This window comes from Canis lupus, chromosome X (assembly GCF_003254725.2).
Source record: "Canis lupus dingo isolate Sandy chromosome X, ASM325472v2, whole genome shotgun sequence".
Lineage (NCBI taxonomy): Eukaryota > Metazoa > Chordata > Mammalia > Carnivora > Canidae > Canis > Canis lupus.
In genome coordinates, this window is record NC_064281.1 from 59,495,108 (window position 1) to 59,502,595 (window position 7,488).

At 38.4% G+C, this 7,488-nt stretch overlaps 1 pseudogene; it reads right to left on the reverse strand.

Moving 5' to 3' along the window:
• Positions 1–5,961: 5,961 nt before the first annotated feature.
• On the reverse strand, positions 5,962–6,610 carry LOC112671945 (nascent polypeptide-associated complex subunit alpha-like; annotated as a pseudogene).
• Positions 6,611–7,488: the final 878 nt, after the last annotated feature.

The window sequence follows — 7,488 nt, forward strand, 5'->3', positions numbered from 1 at the left end:
TTCCTTATCAGTAAAATAAATGAGTTGGAGTAGACATTCTCTAAAGATCTATGTCCCACTGTTGATACTCTGAGATATTCTGAGCTGAACTCCTTTCTTTGATTTTGAGCTCCTGATGTGATTATTCCCAAGGAAACTTATAGCAGGATATGAAGATAATAAGGCCCTGATATATAGCCACCTGGAGGTGTCTCTAGGTATCATCTTCTCCTTATCACATATTTTCCTGGTGGTCTTATTCTGAACCTTAAAGATTCAGCTTTAAGCATCAGCTCATCTGCAAGGTCTTCTCTGACCCCCCCCCAAAGCAAAACTAATAAAAGCTCCTTTGGGGCCATTACTATGCTTTGTATAAATGCCTCCATTAGAGCATTGATCTTTCTAAGGTAACCTTTCATTTATGAAATTAATGAAATGGCTATAAATATGGTAAAGAATAAATTTGAGGGAATAGGAGGTCAAAGCTGGAGTTGTGTTAGAGGATTTAAAAGCTAAGCAGAGGCCTGAGCCAGATGAGGGTACAATGGTGAGCCAGTAGTGAGAGTAATTTTGTGCAAGGCACATGATGAAATAGGTATCCATTAAGGTGAGAATAAAAGTTTAGAAGTGGGAATGATCCTGGAGTCCAAGTGTCTGCCTGTATGCTGAGGGGGTTGGAAAATAATGAGAATCCAAGCCTGACTTTTTGTGGCCCACACTAAACTACTGGCCAATTTCATGATGCAAAGATCTCTTTCTTTTATGCTAGATGGACCCAAGTAAAGTCCTCTAAACCATGGCAAGTGGCTTTTAAAAAGGATTTTATTTATTTATTCATGAGAGGCACAGAAAGAGAGAGAGAGAGAGAGAGAGAGAGAGAGAGAGAGAGAGAAACACAGGCAGAGGGAGAAGCAGGCTTCCTGCAGGGAGCCTGATGCAGGACTTGATCCTGGGACCCTGGATCACACCCTGAGCTGAAGGCAGACGTTCAACCACTGAACCACCCAGGCATCCCTTGTGACAAGTGGTTTTTAAAGGGTCTCAAAACATCTTCATATAGGAGCATGAAGACCAGGCTGGACAAGGAAATTGGGGGTAGGGATAGGACTAGTATCATATGACAGTGGGGTCTATATCCCATTTTGCTTTGGGACCTTTTAGGAGGTAAGAAGGAATGAGAGCAGATGGGTCCAAGCCTCAACCCACATTATGCTGTGATCTACCTTAGGAGTCAGATGGCCCTTACATATACACATACCCCTGGCAGCCCATATAGCTTTCACACAGCAGGGGAAAACCAACCTTACCAGCAGCCTGTGCAAGGTCAAGCAGCTGAGAAGCCCCTGAAGAGAAGATTCAGAAAGTACAAGAGGATTCAGGGAATGCCCAGGCACAGTGACCAGAAAAAGTTTTGGACTCCTGCTTCAGGTGGGCTTGACCTAGTACTGCCAAACAAGGCAGAAAAAGGCCTAGTTTGGTTTTGGCCTGACTTCAGAGGGGGCAATAAGTGCCCACAAACAGCCTGCTATGGAAAAAAACTTTTCCCTCTGGAAAACCATGGCCTTTAGCACATTCCCCAGAATGACATCAACCAGGAAACAGTGCCAAAAATGTGACTTTCACGTTTCTGAAGCAACAGACAATTTCCTCTCCCTACTTGCCTTTTTTTCTTATATGTATAAATAAGGGAACCAGTCAATCGTTCAAAAAATATGAACATCTTAAGCACTTCCAGGCTTTGCAAGTAGTAATTATTATTAGAAGCAAGTGACCATGCCGCTTAGAAATGTTATTTCACGTATCCCTTTTCTAGTTCCTTACAGGAGATTTATATATGCAGCCATGCTGAACTGAAATAATAAAAGTTGACACAATGACCACACCAAAATGGATTTTTTCCCTATTTGATTTATTTCACCAACCTTGCACATGAATGTTCCATTTGGTCTGCCCAAAGACTCTTAAGCCTGAGGGCAAGGGACTGGAGGTCATCCAGCCCATGGTGGCTGAGAACAGAATCAACTAAGGCAAGGGAAGGAGGACAGAAACATCAGGGAAGCCCAGTTTTCTGATAGCCCACTTTTGTTCAGACTTACCCAGAGGTCGTCCTAAAGTCTAACAATGAGAGAAAAGCAATCAATATTCATTGTTCAGTATTTTCCACAACCTCTATTCCCTCATTCTCTTTACTCAATCTGCCTTTCTTTTTGAGCCATAGCACTTATCTGAACTCTGGAAATGATGTATGACTTACTCCTTCAATAACTGGACTGTTCTCTTTGTTTCCTCTCCACCAACCACTTGCCTCAACAGCCTTCCTAGTATAATGGGGCCTTAGAGACCCCACTCAGCTGCATAGCTCATGGGCAACAGCCCTTCACTGTGAGCTTTATAGCTGGAGCAATAAAGAGAACTAAAGTCCAAAAATGTTTCTACCCACTCAGGTGAGGAGGGTTTTCTGATTTACCTAGAATAGAATAGGCTACTTATTGGTCCATACCTTATGTGAATAGCCTTCTATGCTGCTAAAATGATTTTGCCCTCCAGCTGCTAGTTATGTTTAGTTATCTAGCTGAGGGACAGCTTCCTCATTCCAGGAGGTGGCAACATAGATGCCAAAATAGAAGTCTCTATGGTAGAAGATTGAAGTGAACAGTCAGAAAGCCAAGAAATGCCAGCTAAGTGCTTACTTAAATGATTTATTCAAAGCCAAAAACGTGAAATTAAGCTGGGGCCAGTTCTTCAGAGTCCTGGGATTCAAGAGACAACCTACAAGACAATATATTTTCTACAGAACTTTGATGAGGATATTATCCATGTTAAAGAAGTATAAGGTGATCTTTCCAAAATTATATGAGAAATGTTGCAAGTCCTTGGGCCTTACTGGCATACTATCTCTAATATGTGTTGACTTTGTCTGGAGCCCATCAAAATAACCCATGGGGAAATAGCAGGTACAAAACCCTCAAATATGCCCTGATCCAATTTGCATTTTACAGATTTAGTTAAGGGTTGGAATTGTCATGAGTGTTCTGGGCTTAGTTCCTTAGAATAAATCAAGCAGTATATATCAAAGATTAAGTGCATGAATTTCATAGTCACAAACCTGGGCACAAGCTTCTTCAATGTATGACACAGTATAAGGTGCTTAACCTCTCTCTATACCCAAGTTTCCTAATTTGTATTATGGAAATAATGGTTTACCAACTTAATAAATTTGTTGTAAGGGTTAATAAAACTACACACACACACACACACACACATACACACACACACACATTTCATGCAGTGTTTGGCACATGGTAAGCAACCAGTAAATGGTAACTATAATTATCATCTAGATGATTATCTCTTTATTAGATCATAAAATATATAGTTTAAGTCACAGACACATATGTAGAACATTATAGATACCAGATGTCATGAATCTATGTCCACAGTGGCTGTATCTGATTTAGCATGCTATCTTACAAGCCTGCAAACAACACTGCTACCCCCAAAGAACCAGGTTTGTAAAACTAGAAGTAGTAAAAAATGGGTCAAGCAAGTCAAAGACACAGATTACACTGCACATCTAGTAGTCATTATAGAGCAGAACTTCCCTATTCTTAGGATGAAAATTGCAGTTGCCTAGGTAATGGAAGTAGAAGAATAAAAGGAAACTTAGCAAAGGATAAATGCAAAGAAGTGCTAACAGATTTGGCCATGGTCTCTCTTTTTTTCCATCCTATGTTGTGCCTTTTATTCCTATGGTTTATTCATTCCATACTGAAAGCCGGTATCTCCCACTTTCTTTCACCCATTTTCCCCAGGCACCCACCAGCCTCCCTTCTGGCATCCATCAATTTTTCTCTTTCATAGATCTGATTCCGCTTCCTGTTTATTCATTTGTGTGGGTTTTTTTAGATTCCACTTATGAGTAAAATCATATGGTATTTGTCTTTCTCAGTCTGACTTATTTCACTTAGCATAATACCTTCTAGGTCCATCTACGTGTGTCAGATAGCATGATCTCAACCTGTTTTGTTGCTGACTACCATATCTTCTTTATCCATTCATCTATTTTTAAATGAGTGCTTTTGCTTTCTTTGAGTGAATATCCAATAGTGGAATTATCAGATCATATGGTAGTTTTATTTTAATTTTTTGAGGAACCTTCATATTGTTTTCCACAGTCATTGTATCAATGGACATTTCCACCAACCGTATATGAGGGTTCCTTTTTCTCCACTTCCTCACCAACACCTGTTATTTCTTCTTCTTTTTACTTTAGCCATTCTAACAGTTGTAAAGTAATATTTCCTTATGGTTTTGATTTGCATTTCCCTGATGATTAGTGATCTTGAACATCTTTTCATGTCTGTTGGTTATCTGTATATCTTCTTGGGGAAAATATTCAGGTACTCTGCCCATTTTCTAATCAAATTGTTTTGTTGAGTTGTATAAGTTCTTTATATATTTTTATAATAATTCCTTTTTAGATATACCATTTGAAAATATCTTCACTCATTTGGTAGGTTTCCTTTTTGTTTTGTTGATGGTTCCTTTGCTGCACAGAACTTTTGTATTTTGATGTATTCCCAGTAGTTTATTTTTGCTTTTGTTCCCCTTGTCTGAGAAGATATATCTAGAATTTTTTTATTTTTTTACTTTAAATTCAATTTGCCAACATATAGTATAATACCCAGTGTTCATCCCATCAAGTGCCCTCCTCCATGCCTATCACTCAGTTACCCCACCCCCCAACCACCTCCCCTTCCACAACCCTTTGTTTGTTTCCCAGAGTTAGTAGTTTTTCATGGTTTTTCTCCCTCCTTAATTTTTCCCACTCAGTTCCCCTCCTTTTCCTTATAATCCCTTTTACTATTTCTTATATTCCATGTATGAGTGAAACCATATGATGATTGCCCTTCTCTGATTGATTTATCTCACTCAGCATAATACCCTCCAGTTCCATTCATGTCAAAACAAATGGTGGGTATTCGTCTCTTCTAATAGCTGAGTAATATTCCATTGTATGTATATACCACATCTTCTTCATCCATTCATCTGTTGAAGGGCATCGTGGCTTCTTCCACAGTTTGGTTATTGTGGACATTGCTGCTATGAACATTGGGGTGCAGGTGTCCCAGTGTTTAACTACATCAGTATCTTTGAGGTAAGAAAAATTTTACTACTGCTGATGTCAGAGAAATTACTGCTTATGTTCTCTTCCAGGACTTTTATGTTTTCAAGTCTCACATTGAGGTTTTTAATCCATTTTGAGTTTATGTTTGTATATAGTGTTAGAAAGTGGTCCAGTTTCATTCTTTTGCATGTAGATGACCAGTTTTCCCAACACCATTTGTTAAAGAAACTACCTTTTGGGGATCCCTGGGTGGCGCAGCGGTTTGGCGCCTGCCTTTGGCCCAGGGCGCGATCCTGGAGACCCGGGATCGAATCCCACGTCGGGCTCCCGGTGCATGGAGCCTGTTTCTCTCTCTACCTGTGTCTCTGCCTCTCTCTCTCTGTGTGTGACTATCATAAGTAAATAAAAAATAAAAAAAAAAAGAAACTACCTTTTCCCATTGCATATGCTTGCCTCCTTTTTTGGAGATTAACCATATAATTGTGCATTTATTTCTAGGCTTTCTGCTCTGTTTCACTGTTATATGTGTCTATTTTTGTGCTAGTATCATACTGTTTTGATTATTACAGATTTGGAGTATATCTTAAAATATAGAATTGTGATACCTCCACATATTTGTTTTTCTTCTTCAAGATTGATTTGGCTATTTGAGGTCTTTTAGTTCCATCAAATTTTAATATTTGTTCTAGTTTTGTGAAAAATGCTGTTGGCATTTTGGCGGGGATTTCTTTTTCTATTTTTTTTTCATCCAACAAGAAGCCATAACTTTATTAATGATAGAAATAGTACAAATTTCAAACCAAGCTTCAGTTATTCTTTTGAAACATGAGAAGACAGTTCTCATTTTCATATGGTTACATTGTTAATTCCATAATAGCATTTCTAATATCATTACTGCTGTTCTTCAGGGCTTGGGCTGCCTTTGCTCTTGACACATTTGCTTGTGACATGACCAATTCTATGTCCTTAACCTCTTCATCTGTTTCATCAACCTCTTCTTCTTAATTTTCCTCTTGTACAGTTGGAGTCTGTGTGTTTATTGAATGTTTGAGACAGCTTCACATTGAACTTTGAATTTCTCAGCAGCCGCTAGTTGTGTCTGCTGAGATGAATCCTCCATCTTGGCTTCTCAAAAAAAAAAAAAAAAACTATGTAGGTATCAGAAGCAGGGCTATTGTAGACATCTGGTTTTGTGATGACAAAGAGAATGTTCTTATATTTCTAGATAGTGACTCTCATAACCTGTTGAAGACTGAGTTTGAACATAGCTTTCCATGCCTTCTTTTCATTCCGGCTCTGTTTTGCTTTTCTGACTGGTTCTTCATCAATTTCAGCTGCTGCTGCCACCTGGGCTTGTTGTGTGGTCGTCTGTGTGGAATCCTGTTCCTTGAGCTCTGGTACTGATTTATACCTGTCATATTCTGTTCCAGACCCTGTCTCAGCCTGGAGCTGTGGTAACTCTTACTCTGTAGCAGGGATGGTTTTTATGGCTTCACCATACATTTTGTGCAAGGAAGGAAGAATGAAGATGGCAGAGAAAGAGAGTAAGCCAATAGGGATTTCATTGAATGTGTAGATTGCTTTGGGTATATTTTAACAATATTAATTCTTCTAATCCATAAACATGGAATATCTTTCCATTTGTTTGTGTCATCTTCAATTTGTTTCATTAGTGTTTTATAGATTTCAGAGTACAGGTCTTTCACATTTTTAGTTGCTTATTTCTAGGTATTTTATTCTTTTGGAGGCAATTGTAAACAAAGTTGTTTTCTTAATTTTTCTTTCTGCTACTTTGTTATTAGTGTATAGAAACACTGTGTATTTTGGGGTATTCATTTTGTATCTTGCAACTTTACTGAATTCATTTATTACTTCTAGTAATTTTTTGGTGGAGTCCAGGATTTTCTGTATATAATATGTCATCTGCAAATAGTGACAATTTAGCTTCTTCTTTAACAATATAGGTGCCTCTTATTTCTTTTTCTTGTATGATTTCTGTGGCTAAGACTTTCAGTACTATGTTGAGTAAAACCTACTGGAGTGGACATCTTTGTCTTGTTCCTGATATTAGAGGGAATACTCTCAGTTTTTCATCATTAAGTACTAATCTTAGGGCTGAAAATATCCCTAATCTGGGAAAAGGAACAGACATCCAAATACGGAACACACAGAGTCCACAACAAGATTAGACCAAAGCAGTCTACACCAAGACATAAAAATAAAATGGCAAAAAAGTAGTGATAGAGAATTCTGAAAGCAGGAAGAAAAAGTAAACAGTTACATACAAGGGAAACCACATAACACAATTGGCTGACTTTTTTAGCAGAAACTTTGCAGGCCACAATAGAATGACATGATATATTTAAAGTGCTGAAAGAAAG